Source organism: Salmo salar, chromosome ssa06, assembly GCF_905237065.1.
Source record: "Salmo salar chromosome ssa06, Ssal_v3.1, whole genome shotgun sequence".
Lineage (NCBI taxonomy): Eukaryota > Metazoa > Chordata > Actinopteri > Salmoniformes > Salmonidae > Salmo > Salmo salar.
The window spans coordinates 12,600,812-12,627,088 of NC_059447.1; the positions used below are offsets into that span (position 1 = coordinate 12,600,812).

Consider the following 26,277-nt stretch of genomic DNA (forward strand, 5'->3'; position numbering starts at 1 on the left):
CAGCATGGCTGCCCAGATCTATGACCTCAAACAGCATGGCTGCCCAGATCCTCACATTAAAGATGAGGTTGACCCCCATGTTCTCATGGTTGAGGCAGACAATGACAGAAATGGACAAGCCTGCAGAGATGCTTTTGCTATGCAACACTTCTCACAACAAAGATATCTCAAATGATTGAAGCAAACAATAGCCATGGATTGGTAACAAAAAGCTTTTTAATTCCCAAATGGAAATATTGGGACCCAGAACTGGTGCTGGTTTGAGAAGAACATTGGTACTGCTGCTGCTTCATGTTTCCCTCCTCCTCCTTCATAGACAACTCAACATGAAGAACATTGGTACTGCTGCTGCTTCATGTTTCCCTCCTCCTCCTTCATAGACAACTCAACATGAAGAACATTGGTACTGCTGCTGCTTCATGTTTCCCTCCTCCTCCTTCATAGACAACTCAACATGAAGAACATTGGTACTGCTGCTGCTTCATGTTTCCCTCCTCCTCCTTCATAGACAACTCAACATGAAGAACATTGGTACTGCTGCTGCTTCATGTTTCCCTCCTCCTCCTTCATAGACAACTCAACATGAAGAACATTGGTACTGCTGCTGCTTCATGTTTCCCTCCTCCTCCTTCATAGACAACTCAACATGAAGAACATTGGTACTGCTGCTGCTTCATGTTTCCCTCCTCCTCCTTCATAGACAACTCAACATGAAGAACATTGGTACTGCTGCTGCTTCATGTTTCCCTCCTCCTCCTTCATAGACAACTCAACATGAAGAACATTGGTACTGCTGCTGCTTCATGTTTCCCTCCTCCTCCTTCATAGACAACTCAACATGAAGAACATTGGTACTGCTGCTGCTTCATGTTTCCCTCCTCCTCCTTCATAGACAACTCAACATGAAGAACATTGGTACTGCTGCTGCTTCATGTTTCTCCCCTCCTCCTTCATAGACAACTCAACATGAAGGATTCACATCTTCATATCATGCTATTCTTTTAAATACATTAGTTTGTGCTCATGAAATTCCATGGCCAGTTTGTCCTGCATGATCAGCCTCTTTGTCTTTGTCCTCCGGCCGGGTTAGTGACACAATCTTCCCTCCTGGCTGCTGCAGATGTAGCGGGCTGACCTTGATCCTGTCTTGTCCCCTCCAACCTACGGTGATCATCTGCCTCTTGAAAAGGATTACACTGCTGCATTAGAGAACGTTATTTAGTATTATTTCTTCCAGAGTTGTTGCCCATTGATAGCCAGCTACCCCTGGAAGCTATCCCCGACGATGACCATTTGGACAGTTCAGATGGGGGACTGTTCCAATCCTTAATTTGGTAGGACACATTCATTCAACATGTGCCATCCTCGGACTGCAGGGAATGTATAATAATAATGTAATGAACTCAACTGTTGAAGAAATAATGCAGAACTGTCCAAGTGGACATCGTCGGGGGATACCTTCCAGGGGTAGCTAAGCATGGTATGGGGTTGTTCAATGACAGACATTTACTTGTTTAAAATCTATCACTTGATGGTTTCATTTCAGAGAGACATATAATCATGTTTTTGCTAAATGCTATATATCTGCCTCACTCTCAGAGAAATATGTAGTACTGATAAGTTTTACACATTCAAATGTAACACAACTGCATTTTTAATAAAGAACTGTTTAAATAATATATTTGTGACATCAATTAACAATAAATAATAATCTATACAGTAATTTGAGATCTGTGTGAAAAATATTTTCATTTGACATTTTAGATATTTAGTAGATGGTCTTATCCAGGGTCCAGCGTGTCAATAGTATCTTAAGAGAACGTTCATCGTTAGAACCTTCGTAGGAGCATTGTTAAATCTCTAGATGTTTCCCAAAACCATTGTTATTATTGTTACACTTGAAAACACTCGCAATCTAATGCCTGCCTCAGACTATTCCAGTCCCCTTGCTTAGGGTTTCCGGGGTCCTCCTGGGGATACTTTTTGAGAAGCTCAGTTCTGGTGACAAAACAGCCCAAAATAATGATGCTGACCACATCTAAAATACAATTTCCACCTCCCGAAATGAGCCCAATAAGATATTGGTAAAATTACAATAAAATTATTTTAACATATTGTACCATATGACCACTGATCTGACCCATGACCCCTAAAATACCGATACTGTCTTTGTATGCCTTTAAACAACTATAGGGGTAATGCAAAAGCAAGTGCAGTATTTAAAATCTAAATGTGTTGATCAAACTTTCTTGTTGTTTTTCTGTTAGATGGAAATAGTTTGAGTTCTAACTACATTGCAACTGTATATACTGATGTTATGTAGTTTTGTTTTCATGTTTTGAATGTTGTATTGTAGTTACCCTCAAGCTTTATTTATCCATAAGGTAAGAACTAATTCAACACGGAGAATGTTTATACTTCAGATATATTTTGACGTTGTATTCCTATCAACGCTGTCATTTTCTTTATATTAGCTAACTTTTACATATTTTATTTGCTATATTTCTTACCATTATCTGGGTATTTGCATTTCAATGCGATTGAAATCATACTCCTAATACCTCTTCAAGGACTACATTTGAACATTGTTTTCTTTTAGGGGTGTGAACTGGTATGGTATGGTCAGATTACCTAGTGGTTAGAGCATTGGACCAGTAACTGAAAGGTCGCTGGTTTGAATACCTGAGCTGTCAAGGTGAAAATTTGTTGATGTGCCCTTAAGCAAGACACTTAACTCTAATGTGCTCAGGGGTGTCATACTACTATAGCTGACCCTGTAAAACAACACATTTCACTGCACCTATCCGGTGTCTGTGACAATACATTTTATTATTTTCATAATTTTTTATTGCAACGGTTCATTTAGCAATGCTGGTTAAAAATATTGTTGACATTCATCCAAGGACACCTTGACTTGCATTACACTCTCACTGCAAAAAAAATATTCTCATGAAATCATAGAACTTATAGTTAGAGAAAGGATTCCTGTAACCACGGCCTGCTACGAGCAGGAAACAAGTTATGGACAAACCAGAAATTTGATATATCTGTTTGACAGTAACCCTGAAGGATGAATGTGTGAACTATCCTGTCATCTTTTTGGCTAACCACATTGGAACATTCTAGTCTTTAAGGACATGAACTGGCAGAACAGGTTTAAGCAAAGTATGGAGTCATTGTTTTCAGGAAGGTGTACCCATGGCGGAAGGAGGGACAGGAGGCAGACTAAGGGCAAGGTCATCCACCTGAAATATATATATATCTACTGACTCCCTGTTGTATCTGCTGACTCCCTGTTGTATCTGCTGACTCCCTGTTGTATCTGCTGACTCCCTGTTGTATCTGCTGACTCCTGACTCCCTGTTATATCTACTGACTCTCTGTTGTATCTACTGACTCCCTGTTGTATCTACTGACTACCTCTCTCTACCTCTCTCTACTGACTCCCTGTTATATCTGCTGACTACTGACTCCCTGTTGTATCTGCTGACTCCCTGTTGTATCTACTGACTCCCTGTTGTATCTACTGACTCCATGTCATATCTGCTGACTCCCTGTTATATCTGCTGACTACTGACTCCCTGTTGTATCTACTGACTCCCTGTTGTATCTGCTGACTACTGACTCCCTGTTGTATCTACTGACCCCCTGTTGTATCTGCTGACTACTGACTCCCTGTTGTATCTACTGACCCCCTGTTGTATCTGCTGACTCCCTGTTGTATCTGCTGACTCCCTGTTGTATCTACTGACTACCTCTCTCTACCTCTCTCTACTGACTACCTCTCTCTACCTCTCTCTACGGACTCCCTGTTATATCTGCTGACTACTGATTCCCTGTTGTATCTGCTGACTCCCTGTTGTATCTACTAACTCCCTGTAGTATCTACTGACTACTGACTCCCTGTTATATCTACTGACTCCCTGTTGTATCTACTGACTCCCTGTTGTATCTACTGACTCCCTCTCTCTACTGACTCCCTCTCTCTACTGACTACCTCTCTCTACTAACTGCCTGCTGTATCTACTGACTCCCTGTTATATCTGCTGACTACTGACTCCCTGTTGTATCTACTGACTACTGACTCCCTGTTGTATCTACTGACTCCCTGTTGTATCCACTGACTCCCTGTTGTATCTGCTGACTCCCTGTTGTATCCGCTGACTCCCTGTTGTATCCGCTGACTCCCTGTTGTATCTGCTGACTCCCTGTTATATCTGCTGACTACTGACTCCCTGTTGTATCTACTGACTACTGACTCCCTGTTGTATCTACTGACTCCCTGTTGTATCTGCTGACTCCCTGTTGAATCCGCTGACTCCCTGTTGAATCCGCTGACTCCCTGTTGAATCCGCTGACTCCCTGTTGTATCCGCTGACTCCCTGTTGTATCCGCTGACTCCCTGTTGTATCTGCTGACTACTGACTCCCTGTTATATCTGCTGACTACTGACTCCCTGTTATATCTACTGACTACTGACTCCCTGTTGTATCTACTGACTCCCTGTTGTATCTACTGACTACCTCTCTCTACTGACTACCTCTCTCTACTGACTACCTCTCTCTACTGACTGCCTGCTGTATCTACTGACTCCCTGTTATATCTGCTGACTACTGACTCCCTGTTGTATCTACTGACTCCCTGTTGAATCTACTGACTCCCTGTTGAATCTACTGACTCCCTGTTGAATCTACTGACTCCCTGTTGAATCTACTGATTCCCTGTTATATCTGCTGACTACTGACTCCCGGTTATATCTGCTGACTACTGACTCCCTGTTGTATCTACTGACTCCCTGTTGTATCTACTGACTACCTCTACTGACTGTTGTATCCGGCGGCGGCCTGCAGCCCGGAACCTCCGGCGGCGGCCTGCAGCCCGGAACCTCCGGCAATGATCTACAGTCCGGTTCCTCCGATGACGATCCACGGTCTGGTGGCACTGAAGCAGAGGGATCAGCGGACGGTTACGCCGCGAACCGGAGCCGCCTCCTCTTTGGGAGGATCTGTGTACTGCACCAGTGGGGGGGGGGGGTACTGTCACGTCCTGACCATAGAAAGATGTTCTTTTCTATGGTAGAGTAGGTCAGGGCGTGACACGTTTTTTTTTCCTCTCTGTTTTCTATGTTTAGGTTCTAGTTTTGTATTTCTATGTTGGGGTTTTGTTCGGGATGATCTCCAATTAGAGGCAGCTGGTCCTCGTTGTCTCTAATTGGAGATCATACTTAAGTAGGGGTTTTTCCACCTGGGTTTTGTGAGTGATTCTTTTTTTGTTGTGTCTGTGTTCATCTCTGCGTCACGGTTTGTTGTTTTTTCTTTCAGTGTATTTATGTATTGCATAGTTTCACAGTATAAATAAAATGTGGAACGACACACACGCTGCACTTTGGTCCTCTCATTCCTATGACAGCCGTGACAGCTATCTAGAACCTAAAAGGGTTCTTTGGCTGTCCCGATAGGAGAACCCTTTGAAGAAACATTTTGGTTTTCAGACTGAACCCTTTTGAGTTTGACGTTGAACCCTTTGCACAGAGTGTTCTACATGGAACCCAAAAAGGGTTCTACCTGGAACCAAAAAGGGCTCCCATATGGGGACAGCCGAAGAACCATTTTGGAAACCTTTTTTCTAAGAGTGTAGTGACATCCTCGACTTTTATCAGAAGAGAGACGTTACCAAGAAACGTGTGTGTATGCAGGTGTGCATGTTACTGTGTGAGTGTGTGGGGGGGAGTTTATATATGGAGTGTGTGACTATTTGAAAAGTTTATAGTTTATTCGCCGTTAGTCAGCACCTTCACACAAAATATTTTTTCTGGGTGTGCGCCAGCTCATGTTTTATATTCTACTAACATCATATCAAACATAAAACATTTAGAACTGCTCTTTTTTATTATACTGAACTAAAATATAAACGCAACAATTTCTAAGATTTTACTGAGTTACAGTTCGTATGAGGAAATCAGTCAACTGAAGTGACTTCATTAGGCCCTAATCTATGGATTTCACATGACTGGGAATACAGATATCCCTCTGTTGGTCACAGATATCTTAATTAAAAAGTAGGAGCGTGGATCAGAAAACCAGTCAGTATCTGGTGTGACCACCATTTGCCTCATGCAGCACGACACATCTCTTTTTGCATAGTGTTGATCAGGCTGTTGATTGTGGCCTGTGGAATAGTGTCCCCGCCTCTTCAATGGCTGTGCAAAGTTGCTGGATATTGGTGAGAATTGGAACTCGCTGTCGTACACACCTACATAGAGCATCCCAAACATGCTGGTGAGTACTCAGGCCGTGGAATAACTTCCAGGAATTGTGTACAGATCCTTGCGACATGGGGCCGTGCAATATCATGCTGAAACATGAGGTGATGGTGGCGGATGAATGGTATGACAATGGGATCTCATCACAGTATCTCTGTGCATTCAAATTGCCATTGATAAAATGCACTTGTTTTCATTGTGCGTAGCTTATGCCTGCCCATACTATAGCCTCACCACTACCATGGGACACTGTTCACAACGTTGACTTCAGCAAACCCCTCGCCCATATGATGCCGTACATGTGGTCTGCGGTTTTTAGGCCGGTTGGACGTACTGCCAAATTCTCTAAAACAACATTCAAGGTGACTTAGAAAAATTAATATTCAACAGCTCTGTTGGACATTTCTGCAGTCAGCATGCCCATTGCAAGCTCCCTCAACTTTTCTGGCATTGTGTTATGTGACAAAAGGCCACTAAAATGTGCAGTTTTAATGTCCCCAGCACAAGGTGTACCTTTGTAATATCATGCTGTTTAATCAGCTTCTTGAAATGTCACACCTGCCAAGTGGATGGACTATCTTGGCAAAGGAGAAATGCTCACTAACAGGAATATAAAACTTATACATTTTTTTTGTGTGTACAGTATGGAACATTTCTGGGATCTTTTATTTCAGCTCATGAAACATGGGACCAACACTTTACATGTTGTCTTCATATTTTTGATCAGTGTATTTACAGAAATAAACTGGCCCAAACTGGTGGGTGTCCAGTGTGTGTGAGTCAAGTGTGTGTGTGTCCAGTGTGAGTGTGAGTGTCCTGTGTGGACATGTTTAACTATTATTGTGGGGACCAGGATTCCTCATAAGAATAGTAAATAAACAAACAATGTGACCAACTGGGGACATTTTGTTAGTCCCCACGAGGTCAAATGCTATTTCTAGGGGGTTTCGGGTTAAGGTTATAATTACATTAAGGGTTAGGAGCTAAGCTTAGTTTTAGGGTTAGGTTTTTGGGTTAAGGTTAGGGTATGAGTACGGGTTAGGTTTTTGGGTTAAGTTTTTTTCCTTTATTTAAATAGGCAAGTCAGTTAAGAACAAATTCTTATTTTCAATGACGGCCTAGGAACAGTGGGTTAACTGCCTTGTTCAGGGGCAGAACGACAGATTTTGTACCTTGTCAGCTCGGGGATTTGAACCAACACTCTAACCACTAGGCTACGCTGCCGCGTAATATATATAAATAATTGAGTTAATAAAGCAGCAAACAAACATGGTCTCTTTTTAGTTTTCTTGAGTGAGGCAGCTCCAAAATGCAGGTGTTTCAGCCTAGCTCACTGCTTTGGTGGGCAGGCCAGCAGAAAATAGGAGCATTGTGCTTTGATTGGCTCAGTGGTCTGTCACTCTTGGGGTCATTGCGTAATCGCCTATTTTAAGTCTTTAGTAAGGTGGACATCCGACATTTCAGCCCTTTGGGTCCAGCCATAGAGTTATATTACAAGTGCACGTTCAAGAAGGCTCAAGGTAATTGGCCAAAGAAATTATGTCAAATCATGTTATATGTATAGCAGCTTTGATTGGACTGATCATGTCAACATCTTACTTTCACAATCTTAGCTAGCAGTCATCATGAACCAAGTCTACTGGCTAATCCTTGCCATATGAAGAAAAATAATGGAGAAGATATAGATGAAATGTATCGGTGCTCATCGGAAATTGGACAAATATTACACAACAAGTTGGAGATCTCAAATTCAATAATGAGTGGTTTGTAAGGAATCAGTGACAGTGGCTAACTGCAAGCATAGCAACTGGGAAGTCGGGAATAAACAGCTCAAACTGGGAAAATACATTTTCAACGGTCTTTCAACTCGAATTGTAAATCTGGCATCTTTCTCTTTGATGACAAAATTTGCCCACGAAGGACCGCCGCGCCGTTCCAGCACATCACAACAACGTGAGTCAAGAAATGTCTTATGCTGCTGTAACCGGTGAGAAACTGCTAGCTAGTTAGCAGTGCGAGCCGGTAGCATTTCAATCTATGATGTCACTCGCTCTAAGACCTTGACGTAGTTATTTCCCTTGCTCTGCAAGAGCCACGGCTTTTGTAGAGCGACAGTTAACTTCTTTGGGATAGGGGGCAGTATTTTCACGGTCGGATGAAAAAACGTACCCAATTTAACCTCTATGGGCTAGGCGGGACGAATTCGTCCCACCTACGTAACAGCCACTTGAAGCCTGTGGCGCGATTTTCAAAACCTTAAAAATCCTATTACTTCAATTTCTCAAACATATGACTATTTTACAGCTATTTAAAGACAAGACTCTCGTTAATCTAACCACACTGTCCGATTTCAAAAAGGCTTTACAACGAAAGCAAAACATTAGATTATGTCAGCAGAGTACCAAGCCAGAAATAATCAGACACCCATTTTTCAAGCTAGCATATAATGTCACAAAAACCCAGAAGACAGCTAAATGCAGTACTAACCTTTGATGATCTTCATCAGATGACAACCCTAGGACATTATGTTATACAATACATGCATGTTTTGTTCAATCAAGTTCATATATCAAAAACCAGCTTTTTACATTAGCATGTGACGTTCAGAACTAGCATACCCCCCGCAAACTTCCGGAGGAATTCGCTAACATTTTACTAAATTAATCACGATAAACGTTCACAAAAAGCATAACAATTATTTTAAGAATTATAGATACAGACCTCCTCTATGCACTCGATATGTCCGATTTTAAAATAGCTTTTTGGTGAAAGCACATTTTGCAATATTCTAAGTACATAGCCCAGGCATCACGGGCTAGCTATTTAGACACCCGGCAAGTTTAGCACTCACCATAATCATATTTACTATTATAAAAGTTTGATTACCTTTTGTTGTCTTCATCAGAATGCACTCCCAGGACTGCTACTTCAATAACAAATGTTGGTTTGGTCCAAAATAATCCATCGTTATATCCGAATAGCGGCGTTTTGTTCGTGCGTCCCAGACACTATCTGAAATGGTAAATCAGGGTCGCGCGCATGGCGCAATTCGTGACAAAAAAAATCTAAATATTCCATTACCGTACTTCGAAGCATGTCAACCGCTGTTTAAAATCCATTTTTATGCCATTTTTCTCGTAAAAAAGCGATAATATTCCGACCGGGAATGTCCATTTAGCTAAACTGAGGAAAATAAACAAAGCTTTCGGTCGACGCGGGCACGCGCCTGAGTCTCACAGTACTGTAACCAGCCACTACCCAAACGCGCTACTTTGTTTCAGCCAGAGCCTGCAAAGCCACGATTCAGCTTTTTGCCGCCTTCTGAGACCCTATGGCAGCCGTAGGAAGTGTCACGGGACAGCTAAGATCCTCACTCTTCAATAAACAGAGACAAGAAGAACGACACCTTGTCAGACAGGCCACTTCCTGCCTGAAACCTTGTCAGGTTTTTGCCTGCCAAATGAGTTCTGTTATACTCACAGACACCATTCAAACAGTTTTAGAAACTTTAGGGTGTTTTCTATCCATATGTAATAAGTATATGCATATTCTAGTTACTGGGTAGGAGTGGTAACCAGATTAAATCGGGTACGTTTTTTATCCAGCCGTGTCAATACTGCCCCCTATCCTAAACAGGTTAAACTGGTTACTACTCTTGCCCAGAAACGAGAATATGCATATTATTAGTAGAGTTGGATAGAAAACACTCTGAAGTTTCTAAAACTGTTTGAATGGTGTCTGTGAGTACAACATAACTCATATGGCAGGCAAAAACCTGAGAAAATTCCAAGCAGGAAGTGGCCTGTCTGAATTTGTAGTTCTTCTTTTGGTTCTCTATCGAAACTACAGTATCTGTGGGGTTACGTTGCACTTTCTAAGGCTTCCATTGGCTCTCTAAAGCCTTCAGAAAGCGGATTGAGGTGTCTCCTGTCTCTGGGCAGAGTATAGTAGCTCAGTTTCTCAGTTGTCTGCCTTGTGACAAAGAGATTGGATATGCGCTTTCACACGACCACGCTGTTTTTTATTTTCCTCTTTGAATAAACACACTATTGTCCGGTTGGAATATTATCGCTATTTTACGAGAAAAATACCATAAAAATGTATTATAAACAGCGTTTGACATGCTTCTAAGTACGGTAATGGAACATTTTTTTTTTTTGTCTCGAAATGCGCTCGCGCGTTACCCTTTGGATAGTGACCTGAATGCATGAACAAAACAGAGGTATTTGGACATAACTATGGATTATTTGGAACAAAAACAACATTTCTTGTGGAAGTAGCAGTCCTGGGAGTGCATTCTGATGAAGATCAGCAAAGGTAATGCCATTTTTCTAATACTAATTCTGAGTTTAGTGTGTCCCGAATTTGGTGGGTGTCAAAATAGCTAGCCCTGATGGCTGAGCTATATACACTCAGAATATTGCAAAATGTGCTTTCGCCAAAAAGCTATTTTAAAATCTGACATAGCGATTCCATAAAGGAGTACTGCATCTATAATTCTTAAAATAATTGTTATGTATTTTGTCAACGTTTATGATGAGTAATTTAGTAAATTCACCAGAAGTTTGCGGTGGGTATGCTAGTTCTGAACATCACATGCTAATGTAAAAAGCTGGTTTTTGATATAAATATGAACTTGATTGAACAAAACATGCATGTATTGTATAACATAATGTCCTAGGAGTGTCATCTGATGAAGATCAAAGGTTAGTGCTTCATTTAGCTGTGTTTTGGGTTTTTGTGACATATGCTTGCTTGGAAAATGGCTGTGTGATTATTTGTGGCTATGTACTCTCCTAACAATCAAATGTTTTGCTTTCGCTGTAAAGCCTTTTTGAAATTGGACAATGTGGTTAGATTAACAAGAGTCTTATCTTTAAAATGGTGTAAAATAGTCATATGTTTGAAAAATTTAAATTATTGCATTTGAGGTTTTTGTATTTCGCACCACGCTCTTCCATTGGATATTGGCGAGGCGTTCCGCTAGTTAACAATGCTTCGAGGGTGACATGTGCAGAGGGTCCCTGGCTCGAGCCCAGCTATGGGCTAGGAGAGGGACTGAAGCAAAACTGTTACTGCTTCATAAATTATGCAGGATGCTAGAGAGATATGTGTACTGTAGCTAAGAAAGTAATACTAAGTGCATGTTGTGTAGTAAGCTGTTAGTTGCCCATGTGCCTCACCCTAATAATTTGGTCTACATTCAACTCTTAATTTCACCTACTGTTCTAATTTGTTGGTGCACATGTAGCCTATAACCTGTTTTAGAGACACAGGAGTACATTGTAACAGGAGTACATTAGGAGTACATTGTAAGAACGTCCCATGTTCTGAATTCTGTAGCATGTACATTTCAAAAGTGCTGAACAAATAGTTAAATTGACTACGTCTATTGTCACTCGCTCGTTAAGGTCTTAATCAAAATGACTGATTGCCTCTTATCCGCTTGTCGTCCCTTTATGCCACAGTTTGTATATCTCAATTATCATTAGAAACCACATTTGTTTAAGCAAGTCAGCCATGTTTTTTTTAAAGGAGGTAAATGTGGCTGAATGAACTGCTTCGCTGCCAGACAAGGCTCTGCTGAAAGCCAGGTGTAGCAGTGGTAAGATGTTAGAACTGCTGTTGGGACTCTGCTGTTGGGACAGCTTTATATAGGCCCTAACAGTTTGTAGGCACCGTTATAGTGAAATTAATGTATTGTTTAGTGTAGTGTAGTGTTGTGGCTTTGCTGGCATGTATCTAAAACATATTTTTTTGTTTGCCCCACCAAGATTTACATGCTAAAATTGCCATTGCAAGTAAGTCATGATGGTGGTCTAGATTTTGACTTAAAGTAATTCAAGTTAAGACTTATTCTTAGTCATATTCTTCACAGCAGTCAACACTCACATTTTCTAAGCCCAGGTTCCATTGTGTACTCTCCATGTTCAACACTGTACCGGTAAGCAGAAGAACAGAGTCATTAAGTGATACAGGTTCACACACCTTTGTCCAAGTGGTGGTAAGAATGTTTGTTTTAACTAGCCTGATAACTCAAACATGTTTGATATGAACATTGACAAACCTTCTACATACTTGAGTTTCTCCAGTCTGCAGTGTGGATCCTCCAGTCCAGCAGAGAGCAGTCTGACTCCTGAGTCTCCTGGGTGATTGTAGCTCAGTTCCAATTCTGTCAGGTGTGAGAGGTTTGACCTCAGAAATGAGACCAGAGAAGCACAGCCTTCCTCTGTGACTAGACAGCCTAGCAGTGTGATTTAAAAATAATTTTAAAATCACACTGCTATTCTCTGGTGATGAAAATGTCAGCAGTATATTTTTTCAAAATGTTCAAATACAGTGTCATGAAACCTGCCATTTAAATTAATAAATGGATGTATCATTATTAGAAAACTACAAATCAAAGTATTGCTTGTAGAGAGAAAAATATAAAGAACAACCATTTGACCAGACCATTTAAAAAAAAAAAAAAAAGTGAGACAGAAAGCACTTTATGTATCTAGATCCCCCATTTGAAGAAGTCTTAGGTATTCTGACCAATTCACTTATAGTGTATTAAAGTAGTCAGACATTTAGTATATGGTCCTTAGCTTGTTGGTTGCATTTGCAGTTTGTTTTGGGTTATGTTTTGCCCAATAGTAACTGAATGGAGAATGATGACTAGGTTAATCTTCTAAGTGAGCAGATAACATGTTTCTAAAAATTACTAAATTAACCCTGATGATGCTATTGTAGTGGAATTTTACTGTAGCTGTGTTCGAATACTTATACTAACCGCACAAACCGTACTATTTGTGACGAGAATTGAGTATATAGTATGCTTATTGGTCATTGTATGGATATAGTTAGTATGCCAAAAGTTCCCAGATGTCGTACTAAATTCGCCAAAATACGAAGTATACACGCAGTGGACACCATCTGTGCTTTAGGGCCTATAATGCAATTCTTCAGAGAATGGGCGTGGCTTCACAACATTTTCAGATTTGAAGAAAATGGCGGAAAATATGCAGCCGAAGTCCGACGAGAGCACATACCAATTCATTGCTTTAAACTTCTTCGGGAGCGGTGTCCCTTCCACTGGACGGTTGAGCTAACGCGATTAGCATGAGGTTGTAAGTAACAAGAACATTTCCCAGGACATAGACATATCTGATATTGGCAGAAAGCTTAAATTCTTGTTAATCTAACTGCACTGTCCATTTTACAGTAGATATTATAGTGAAAGAATACCATGCTATTGTTTGAAGAGAGTGCACAATTATGAACATGAAGTTATTAATAAACAAATTAGGCACATTTGAGCAGTCTTGATACAACAGTTTGAACAGAAATGCAATGGTTCATTGCATCAGTGTAAAACTTTGCACATACACTGATTCCATCTAGTGGTCAAAATCAAAATTTCACCTGGGCTGGAATAATACATTATGGACTTTCTCTTTTTTTCTTTGTATTATCTTTTACCAGATCTATTGTGTTATATTCTACTATATTCTTTCACATTTCCATAAAATGCAAAGTGCTTCCATTCAAATGATACCAAGAATATGCATATCCTTGCTTCAGGGCCTGAGCTACAGGCAGTTAGAGTTGGGTATGTCATTTTAGGCAAAAATTTAAAAAAGGGGCTAATCCTTTACTAATTATGACAAATGTTAAGAAAATGTTGAAATGAATTAATAGTATACACTCATTAAGCATGTAGTACACAATATGTTAGTGTGGGTATTCGAACATAGTTTGTGTCTCTTTCTGCTTTATAAGTGAATTTGTCCAAATTATTATGAATTTTTCAAATGAGAGAAGTAGATAGATAAAGTCCTTTCATTTCTAAACAGTAAAACAGGTATGTATGAGCACTGAAATAAAAGGTGACATTCTGTACTGTCGCCTAATATGAAACATTCTATCTCAAATCCAAAATTCTGGAGTATAGCGCCAAATCTCAAACTGTAAGCTTCAATGTCCAAACACATACGGTGTGGACTACAGTATGTGTGCCTGGTAAATGTGGATCTGGTCAACAGTTATCACTTGTTGACCAAGTACAGGAATACTGACTTCAGAGTCTCCAGTTTACAGTGGGGATTCCCCAGTCCAGCAGAGAGAAGCTTCACTCCTGAATCCCTCAGGTCATTGTTACTCAGATCCAGCTCTCAGGTGTGAGGGGTTTGACTTCAGAGCTGAGGCCAGAGAAGGACAGCCTTTCTCTGTGACTCCACAGCCTGACAGAGATCACCAGGACTTCACAAACACTCTTAATTTAACACCAGTAGTGTAGAAGGACAATGGTAGATGCATTTGGTTTATTCTCTAAAACAACGTATAGATTACGTCTCCTAGAATTTTATGGTCATATTGTCATACTAATGTGAACATCAATGCATTGATTCATTATGTTTTTCAATAATACATATTTTTGCCATAACTGAATATTTATTCCTGATATTAGTACTTAAATGTAATGTATGTACTCACAGAGCAGCTGTGGGGGCTTTGACTACTGGCAGCAGTCTCAGAAAACCCTCCTCTGAACTGGAGTATTTCTTCAGGTCAAACACATCCAGCTCCTTTTCTGAAGTCAGCAACTCAAAGACCAGAGCTGACCACTGTTCAGGTGACAGTTCGACTTCAGAGAGACTTCCTGAGCTCAGGAAGTTTTGGATCTCCTCCACTAGAGAATGGTCATTCAGTTAATTCAGACAGTGGAACAGATTGATGCATCTCTCTGGAGAGGGATTCTCCCTGATCTTCTCCTTGATGTACTAGACGGGTTCTTTGTGGCTCTGTAAACTGCTTCTTGTCTTTGTCAGTATACCTAAGTGCTTCTGATTGGACTCCAGTGAGAGGCCCAGAAGGAAGGAAAAGGTCCAGGGTTACCGTCTCACTTTGTAAGGCTTTATCCACAGCACTCTTGTAGAAAGTAACTTCAGGCTTGTTTCTGAAAAGAACAAATAAGTTGCTAGCAGCCAGAAACTCCTGAACACTCAGATGAACGAAGCAGTACACCTTGTCCTGGTACAGCACACATTCCTTTTTAAAGATCTGTGTCCACAATCCTGAGTACACAGAGGCTTCATTGACATCAATGCCAGCCTCTTTCAAGTCTTCTTCATAGAAAATCAGATTGCCCTTGACAAGCTGTTGAAAAGCCAATTTCCACAGTGACAGAATGCTCTCTTTATTCCAGTGTGGACCTGTCTCTTCTTTCCCAAGATACTTTTCATTATTCTGTTTGGTATGAAAACCACAAAGTGTGTGTACATCTCAGACAGAGTCTTGGGCATCTCTTCTCTCTTATGTTTCAGCATGTGTTCAAGGACTATTGCAGAAATCCAACAGAAGACTGAAATGTGGCACATGATGTGGAGGCTCCTTGATGTCTTTATGTGTGAGATGATTCTGCTGGCCAGGTCCTGATCACTAAATCTCTTCCTGAAGTACTCCTCCTGTGGGTCATTGAACCCTCGTACCTCTGTCACCTGGTCAACACACACTGAAGGGATCTTATTGGCTGCTGCAGGTTGGGAAGTTATCCAGAGGAGAGCAGAGGGAAGCAGATTTCCCTTGATGAGATTTGTCAGCAGAACATCCACTGAGGTTGACGCTGTGACGTCACAACAGATCTTGTTCTTCTGGAAGTCTAGGGGCAGTCAACACTCATCCAGACCATCAAAGATGAACAGAACGTTGTACTTGTCGTAGTTGGAGATCCTTGATTCTTTGGTTTCCATCGAGAAGTGATTGAGAAGTTCAATCAAAGTGCGTTTTTCCCCTTTCAAATTCAGCTCCCGAAAAGGGAATGAAAATACAAATTGGACATCCTGATTTGCATTTCCTTCAGCCCAGTCCAGAATGAACTTCTGCACAGAGACTGTTTTTCCAATGCCAGCGACTCCCTTTGTCAGCACAGTTCTGATAAGTTTGTCTTGTCCAGTTAAGGGTTTGAAGATGTCGTTACATTTGATTGCAGTCGCTGGTCTTGCTTGTTTCCTGGTTGTTGTCTCAATCTGTCTCAGCTCATGTTCATTATTGACCTCTCCTTTTCCACCCTCTGTGATGTAGAGCTCTGTGTCGATCTTATTGAGAAGTGTTGGGTTTCCTTGTTTAGCGATCCCCTCAAATACATATTGAAACTTCTTTAGATTAGATTTGAGTTCACGTTGGCAAATCACAGCAAGCTCATCTGAATGAAGAAATAACAGAGGTTATTGATATTATGTCTGTTTTAATGCCTACAGCATTGTAGGACTGTTATAAAGTTGTACTGACTGTATAAATGTGTCCATGTTTTCATACATTGGCTTGCGAAAGTATTCACCCCCCTTGGCATTTTTCCTACTTTGTTGCCTTACAACCTGGAATAAAAATTTATTTTTGGGGGGTTTGTATCATTTGATTTACACAACATGCCTACCACTTTGAATATGCGAAAACAAGAAATAAAAACAAAAAAAACTTAAAACTTGAACATGCATAACTATTCAACCCCCCCCAAAAGTCAATACTTTGTAGAGACACCTTTTGCAGCAATTACAGCTCCAAGTCTCTTGGGGTATGTCTCTATTGACTTGGCACATCTAGACAATGGGATTTTTGCCCATTCTTCAAAGCAAAACGGCTACAGCTCCCTCAAGTTGGATGAGTTCTGCTGGCGTACACCAATCTTGAAGTCATACCACAGATTCCCAATTGGATTGAGGTCTGGGTTTTGACTAGGCCATTCCAAGACATTTAACTGTTTCCCCTTAAACCACTCCAGTGTTGCTTTAGCAGTATGCTTAGGGTCATTGTCCTGCTGGAAGGTGAACCTCCATCCCAGTCTCAAATCTCTGGAAGACTGAAACAGGTTTCCCTCAATCATTTCCCTGTATTTACCACCATCCATCATTCCTTGAACTCTGACCAGTTTCCCAGTCCCTGCCGATGAAAAACATCCCCACAGCATGATGCTGCCACCACCATGCTTCACCGTGGGGATGGTGTTCTCAGGGTGATGAGAGGATTGTGGCAGACATAGCTTTTTCCTCAATGGCCAAAAAGCCCAATTTTAGTCTCATCTGACCTGAGTACCTTCCACCATATGTTTGGGGAGTCTCTCACATGCTTTTTGGCGAACACCAAACATGTTTGCCTATTTTCTTCTTCAAGCAATGGCTCTTTTCTGACCACACTTCCGTAAAGCCCAGCTCTGTGGAGTGTACGGCTTAAAGTGGTCCTATAGACAGAGACTCCAATCTCCACTGTGGAGCTTTGCAGCTCCTTCAGGGTTCTTTCGTCTCCTTGTTGCCTCTCTGATTAATGCCCTACTTGCCTGGTCCGTGAGTTTTGGTGGGCAGCCCTATCTTGGCAGGTTTGTTGTGCCATATTCTTTCCATTTTTTAATAATGGATTTAATGGTGCCTCGTGGGATGTTCAAAGTTTCTGATATTTTTTTATAACCCAAACTTGAACGGTACTTCTCCACAGGTTTTTCCCTGACCTGTTTGGAGATCTCCTTGGTCTTCATGGTGCCGCTTGCTTGGTGGATGGAAAGAACAGATGTATATATACTGAGAACTTTAACTAATTATGTGACTTCTGAAGTGAATTGGTTGCACCAGATCTTATTTAGGGGTTTCATAGCAAAGGGGGTGAATACATATGCATGCACCACTTTACCGTTTTTTATTTTTTTGAATTTTTTAAATAAAGTTATTTGTCATTTCACATCACCAATTTGGACTATTTTGAGTATGTCCACTACATGAAATTGTGACGTTCGTTGTTAGGAGGAGACCAAGGCGCAGCGTGAGTTGGGTTCATCATATTTATTGATAAATGAGAACCAGCAAAAACCAATACAACGAATGAAAAGCTAGGCGTGCAAACACATGCAACACAAAGACAGGATCCCAGAACTGAAGGTGGGAAAAAGGTCTGCCTAAGTATGATTCCCAATCAGAGACAATGATAGACAGCTGCCTCTGATTGGAAACCATACTAGGCCAAGCAAAGAAAAAAACAACATAGACATACAACACATAGAATGCCCACCACATGTCACACCCTGACCTAACCAAACAGAGAAAACGGCTCTCAGGTCAGGGCGTGACAGAAATCCAAATAAAAATCCATTTAAATTACAGGTTGTAATGCAACAAAATAGGAAAAACGCCAAGGGGGTGAATACTTTTGCAAGGCACTGTAATGCATTACACACTAGTGTGACAGATTATATTATTATTTGTATTAGTGATGGTATTACTAATGTTGTTTATCCCTTTCTCTCCGTCTAAATTAATCAACACAACACATCCCTTCTGTTACTTGACAAGGTTACTAGGTGTTGTGTTAAGGCTACAATATCATTGAGTTACACAGCTACTTTAGCTGTACTTTAGCTACTGCTTTTAAGTGTTTGTTATAAAACAGCATTCAACATGAGGCAGACAGCTCTTACTTTTATCCAGTGTGTCAGCAAGCTCCTTCTGGTTCATTTTTCTCAGGACGTGCATTGGGATCTTCAGAGCCCCCTCTTTGGCACTCCTCTCCTGCATCCACTTCTTCCTTAACCTGCTTCTGACTCTCAAAGCCTTGTGGGAGTTCTGGACTGAGAGTCTTCTTGAACCTCTTCAGCTCATTCTTCACAAATGTCATGATATTCTCTTCAAGCAACTGAAACAGATAAAGTAAATAAGTTAAGCAAGAGAATAAATGCTTTCTCATTAATGAATGATTGACAGATCAACTTTACTGGAGGTAAACAAAAATACATACACTGAATATGGAGGCCAGGTCTGTTTGATAACTCTGGGAAGACTGACCACTGAGAATTTCTGACTCTGATCTCTCCTGTTGGTTTCTGTGGACAAAACACCCAAGGGGAGCACACACACACACAGGGGAGGGAATGTTTTGTTTATTTAATTGTTATTGAAACATACAATCTACTTGCAGTGAAGCCACTCAACATTTACAATACAGTTATCTAACAGACTCCCATCCAGAGCGACCCACAGAAGCAACCAGGGTCAACGCCCTGCCCAAGGGCACGTCGACAGATCTCCCACAAGGTCAAAATGGGGACCCAAACCAGTGACCAACAAAATGAACAAAAGAACCAAAATAGAAAGACAAATGAAAACAAAAAACATCCAGGACAACAAAAATCACAACAGCAAGGCCAACTGAATACATCTGAGTGCATGTGTGGCACTATTTACATGTGTGCATGTGTGTGAATGTGTACATTTGATTGTGAGTGTGTGTTTATGCATGTGTACACGTGTACAAACAACTGCGCAGCGTCAACCTCAGGGAAAGAGGCATTAGATGTAACAATGTTGCCCCTCAGTGACATTCAAACGTTTATTTAATATTGTTTTAGGACTATGAAAATGGAAAAAAGGATTAGCCTATGGATTATGAAAACAACAAAATGGGAAAATGGGAGGAGAAATAACTAGAGACAGTGTTGTTTAACTCACTGACCATGAGCCATGAGTTCTTCTTACCTTTGTTCAGTAGAAAGGTCTATAGGAGTAAGTTCCATAGACCGGTCACTCTTCATGGACACACAGCTGGGTACAGGGGAGGCTGGTCTCTCCTGCTTGATTGGACTTCAAAACAGAGAAAAACCTTCAATCGCACATCTACTCTGAGTTCAGAAGGGGAAACTTAAGAACAGTTTCATTCCAAAACTCTATATTTCAGTTGTTTATAAATGTAGGTAAATTAGATTTTATTGTTTAAATAAATTATATCACTACAAGGCTTCTAAATGGTGTAATTTCCACTTAAAAATGTCAGACTTGATTTGCCCTAATGAAAATGTATCAACCCCTACAAAAGAATGTCCCTTAATTATAATCCACATTTCCTGTTGCTGCAGGATTATTTCCCTGCTGTGAGAAACTGGGTCAAATTAAGATGGCATCTGTAAATGCAGTCATCTTATGATAGCTAAATGAGACCATATATCACTATCACGGCTGTTCAAGTGATCGGACCAAAATGCAGCGTGTTCGTAGTTCCACATATTTATTTATTCCGTGAAACTAAATGCAATACACTAAATACTTGAAACACAAAAAAACAAACCGTGACGCAGAGAGGAAAACACTATTCAAAAGATTAATCACCCACAAAAACAGGTGGGACAAACATCAACTTAAATATGACCTCCAATTAGAGGTAACGAGGATCAGCTGCCTCCAATTGGAGATCAACCCAAACATAGAAATAGACAAACTAGAACTAAACATAGAAATAGACAACATAGAAAAACCACCCAAAACACCCCCTGTCACACCCTGACCACTCTACTACAGAAAATGACCTTTTACAAGGGTCAGGACGTGACAGTACCCCCCCCAAAGGTGCAGACCCCGACTGCACACAAACAAAACACAAAGGGAGGGTGACAAAAGTCTATGGCGGCTCATGTGCTACACCCAGAACCCTCCTCTTCCTCTGATCCTCCAGCAACGGAGGTGGCTCCGGCTCAGGGCGTAACCCCCATGCTGCCCGCAGATCCCTCTGCTTCTGTAACACCGACCTGTGGATCATTATCAGAGGAATCGGACTGTAGATCATTACCGGAAGCTCTGTGCTGCGGAGCGTCGCTGGAGGCTCCGCACTGAGGAGCGTCGCTGGAGGCTCCGGACTGAGGAGCGTCATTTGAGGCTCCGTACTGGTGAGTGTCACTGGAGGCTCTGGACTGGTGAGTGTCGCTTGAGGTTCCTTACTGAGGAGCGTCGCTGGAGGCTCCGGACTGGGGATGCGCACTGGAGGCCTGATGCGTGGGGCTGGCATAGGAGGCACGAGACTAGTAACACGCACCTCAGGGCGAGTGCGGGGAGCAGGAACATGACACCCCGGACTGGGCAGGCGCACTGGAGGCTGAGTACGTGGGGCAGGCACAGGATATACTGGGCCGTGGAGGCGCACTGGAGATCTCGAGTGTAGAGCTGGCACAACCCGTTCTGGCTGGATGCTCAACCTAGCTCGACTAATGCAGGGCACGGGCACAGATCGCACCGGCCTGTGAGTGCGCCCTGACGACAGTGCGCATCACCGCATAACACGGTGCTTGACCCGTCACTCGCTCCCCACGGTAAGCACGGGGAGTTGGCTCAGGTCTCTACCCTGACTCTGCCAAACTTCCTGTGTGCACCCCCAAACATTTTTTGGGGGGGATGCCTCTCGTGCTTCCTTCGTTGGGCTAGCTCCTTGTAATGTCGCCGTTCCTCCCTCGCTGTCTCCACCTGCTTCCATGGCAGGGTCTTGTCCCCTGCCATTACCTCCACCCATGTCCAGGACGTCCTCCATTCTCTCCTTTCCCTGGCCAAGGATCCCTGCTCCTCCTGGGCATGCTGCTTGGTCCTTTTTTGGTGGGTGATTCTGTCATGGCTGTTCAAAGGATCGGACCAAAATGCAGCGTGTTCGTAGTTCCACATATTGATTTATTCTGTGAAACTAAATGCAATACACTAAATACTTGAAACACAAAAAAACAACAAAGCGTGACGCAGAGAGGAAAACACACTACTCAAAAGATTAATCACCGACAAAAACAGGTGGGACAAACATCAACTTAAATATGTCCTCCAATTAGAGGTAACGAGGATCAGCTGCCTCCAATTGGAGATCAACCCAAACAACCCCAACAGAAATAGACAAACTAGAACTAAACATAGAAATAGACAACATAGAAAAACCTCCCAAAACACCCCCTGACCACTCTACTATAGAAAATTACCTCTTACAAGGGTCAGGACGTGACAATCACAGTCAAATATAGAGGATAGAACATTCCATTACAGCTAAACAATGCATATATAGCGTTTTGCAGGGGGAAAAAAACACATTTTCATACACATCTAAAATCTAGGACAGTTATATCAAATGTAATAAACAATCATTTCTGATGAAAAAACAGAAACATGAAACTTGTTTTATATATTGTTTTGGAATATAAATTTTTAATATAAATGATTAATTAAACAATATTGAAATCATACCTCTCAGCTTTGGTTTCATGTCCCACAGAGATACTCATTTCAGAAGCAGGCCCCCTCTGTAACGGTTGTCGTCGGGAATAGAGGACCAAAACGCAGCAGGAATGTGGATGCTCACCTTGTTATTTATTTTAACTAAAGCGAACACCAAAATAACAAAACCGTCTTGTCAGGCTCACACATGCAAAACAAGAAACAATCTCGCACAAACACTTAACCAAACACATACCCATATATAGGACTCTCAATCAGAGACAACGAGAAACACCTGCCTCCAATTGAGAGTCCAACCCCAATAAACTAGACAAAGAAATACAAAAGACTAGAGACCACATAGAAATACAAACCTAGAACATAACCCCAAAAACCCGGAAATAATAAATCAAACACCCTACTACATAAAACACCACCCCGAACCACATAAACAGAATACCCTCTGCCACGTCCTGACCAAACTACAATAACAAATAACCCTTATACTGGTCAGGACGTGCCACCCTCTCCTCTCTCTCTCCAGAGAGACTCATTTTTCGAGCACTGACCTCGAAACAGATATCCAGCATGTTGGCTGTGGTTAACACAGTGACAACTAACTCTTGAATGTCACTTGTTCTCATTTATTTATTATCTCTTAGAAATAAAACATTTACTAACAGACACATCCAAACAGTGAGGTGATTTAATGCAATTACTTTTTCTAGCCCAAAGACTCAAACCCACAAGGTATGAAAACTAGCCCAAAAAACTAGCCTGATAGGCCTACATCTTATCAGGCCAGATGTAAACTGAACAATTTAGCAGCTTGCTTAGTTCAAATTGACAGATGAATTTATTTAACATGAAAAGCAAGACAATTTTCAGGTAAGAAGTGCTTCTGTTTCCCAGTAGCCTGCTGGAATAGGCTACTGAGAAGGGGGTCGTAATTTCAATAACTAAATCAAATATTAATAATATAGATATGAACTGAATAGGCCTATGCTTGTCAACAACAGCCAGGGTTTTATTACCTGTAGCCTAATATGACTGACTGTTACCTTCAATCTAATGCATTCTTATATCTGATCAGCTTTTGCGATAGAACTGTGACCATGGTCACACTTCATAACTTCCAATTGAATTAACTAAACATTAATAATTGTATAATAACACAAGCCTACAAGAACAATAAATTGAAGTTATAGGCTATTTATTACATCCATTTGCCAGCTCCAGGTAGGCTAGACAAGTGGCACAAAATGATTTTCAATGACTCCATCATTTCAACATGTTTAACATGTTTATAATATAAAGTGGTTGGCTACAGTAGCCTACGTAGGCATAGAAATTAATAGGCTATTTAATGGCCAACAGACGTATCACTCTCCACATTTAATGTCAGTTTCAGAGTGTAGTTTTTCTCATAACAGCAGCACATGTGGGAGTTTCATAACTTTAATTTCAAATTTCCACTCCCGACACCCAAGAACTGAGCATGCATTAAAACCTTCACATGATATGGTTTTTCCATATGGAAAGTCATAACGCCAGCGTCCCACCTAGCCCATAGAGGTTTTAAACCACCTATGAGCGAATTTATCTAATACGCTCTAGAGCGCCTAAAGTAGTTTTCCTGTGCTTGGTGGCCTTATTTCTTGATGCGCATCACTTCTAAAGCGTTAATGTTTAATGGAAAAAGGGTTGTAAAATAGGTGTCTCCTTAATGACAATCTAAATAGCCTACCTTGTAACATGTAATGCTAGGCCTACTGATTAGTTTCCACTTTGAAAACTGCTGTCTGTCAGCATCTCAGCTCAAGTAGCAGTTCTACTAACCAGTAATTACTCATATCTCAGTCCTTTAGAATATATTACTGTTCAGAAATACTTAGAACTACTCATTTTATTTTTTAATTCTCTCCATATAGTGTTTTCTCCTCTGTCATCTCAAAATGGATCCTGTACAAAAGAACAACTTTACTTTCTGTTTCACTCAGCCTTCTCTCCACCATGATAATAAAGTGGTTTAATAGTGTCTTCCACTAGATGGCAGAAACACCTGCTGTAATTAGACTTCACGGCAGTAAGTGTTAGGATTCTTGGTCCTGGTGACTCCTGGGAAGTGTCTCAGAGGAGGAGTGCCCCACCTATTGTCCCTGTATGAATATTAGTTGGCATCTAATTGAACAGCGTACTGCTTTATAGATCCCAGCCTGACAAACAATTGTTTGGGCCTTACTTTGAGCACTTGCACTGGGCCTCCATTGAGACTCCATTTGTCAAGCAGTACAGAGAAACGCCCTCTAGATGACAGAGGGCTGCTCTTGGATCTATCCTATCAGTTTAGTGACCTTGTTCCATCAATTTGTCCATACTACTTCACAAATGATTTGAGGTCTAGACCAGCAATGTCTCATTGGGCTCAACAAAGCCGAGAGTGAGGTTCTAAAAAGAGGACTGACTTTCATACAAACTCCTAAACAGGATGACTGAGGGGAGCTCCAGACGGGATCTACACGTCTATCATAGAAGATTGAAGTTATAAGATAATTTAGAATATGAAACAGATTTTCCTCATATACTATTTTCAAACCCCTCACATTGGGAACCTCAGTTGGCATCAGTGTCAGAAACTATACAGACTATTTGTAGGGATGTGGCTTCCTTTTCACAATTCAGAACCAGACCTGTTGTCACGATCCTCTTCGTCAGAAGATATGTTGAAATCGCTGTCGGAAAAAGTGGACCAATATGCAGCGGATTGCGTGCTCATCATAATTTATTATAGTATGAACACCACGAACAAAACAAGAAAACAATGATCGACAGGAACAGTATAGCAGGCTACACACGTATAGCAGTGCTAAAACAACTACCCACAAACAACAAGACCAAAACACACCCTAATATATATAGGACTCCCAATCAAAGGCAACTAGAAAACACCTGCCTTTAATTGAGAGTCCATACCCCAATTAACTAACATAGAAACAGAACAGATAGAAACCCCATAGAAACACAAACATAGAAAAGAAACCCAAAACCCCGGAATACATAAACTAACTACCCTCTGCCACGTCCTGACCAAACTACAATAACAAATAATCCTCTATACTGGTCAGGACGTGACACCTGTACATCACTTCTACCTTACAAATCAACTAAATCAAGCTCTAAAAACACTGAACAGCAATCAGAATATAGTGATTAAACCAGAATATTGTTGTAATGGATAAAGTGCAATATATTCTTGAAGCAAATAAAACGTAGGATAATGTTAAACACTATGTTCCATTGCCCCATCTATATCGATATCTACATATTTTTGGGACAGATTCTCCAAGGCAGTTTTACTTACTGTCTAAAATACATATCTCCTGAGACATGGGGGGTTCCCTCCAAGAGTTCCTTTCGGCTGATCAATAGTATAGTGGTTGTGTCTCAGAATCTTACTGTGTTGGTAAATATACTGCTCAAAAAAATAAAGGGAACACTTAAACAACACATCCTAGATCTGAATGAAAGAAATAATCTTATTAAATACTTTTTTCTTTACATAGTTGAATGTGCTGACAACAAAATCACACAAAAATAATCAATGGAAATCCAATTTATCAACCCATGGAGGTCTGGATTTGGAGTCACTCAAAATTAAAGTGGAAAATTAAAGTGGAAAACCACACTACAGGCTGATCCAACTTTGATGTAATGTCCTTATTAAAACAAGTCAAAATAAGGCTCAGTAGTGTGTGGCCTACACGTGCCTGTATGACCTCCCTACAATGCCTGGGCATGCTCCTGATGAGGTGGTGGATGGTCTCCTGAGGGATGTCCTCCCAGACCTGGACTAAAGCATCCGCCAACTCCTGGACAGTCTGTGGTGCAACGTGGCGTTGGTGGATGGAGCGAGACATGATGTTCCAGATGTGCTCAATTGGATTCAGGTCTGGGGAACGGGCGGGCCAGTCCATAGCATCAATGCCTTCCTCTTGCAGGAACTGCTGACACACTCCAGCCACATGAGGTCTAGCATTGTCT

The 26,277-nt window shown here is 41.2% G+C and overlaps 1 long non-coding RNA gene and 1 pseudogene across 1 annotated transcript; both read right to left on the reverse strand.

Moving 5' to 3' along the window:
* Nucleotides 1-26,277, reverse strand: part of LOC123743385 (ribonuclease inhibitor-like) — an 81,049-nt pseudogene that overhangs the window by 25,132 nt on the left and 29,640 nt on the right.
* Nucleotides 16,343-20,448, reverse strand: LOC123743390 (uncharacterized). The gene is made up of 4 exons (XR_006770155.1): nucleotides 19,759-20,448; nucleotides 19,022-19,106; nucleotides 18,705-18,919; nucleotides 16,343-16,448 (listed from the first exon to the last, which is right to left on the reverse strand). It is a non-coding gene; the product is annotated as an uncharacterized lncRNA (long non-coding RNA).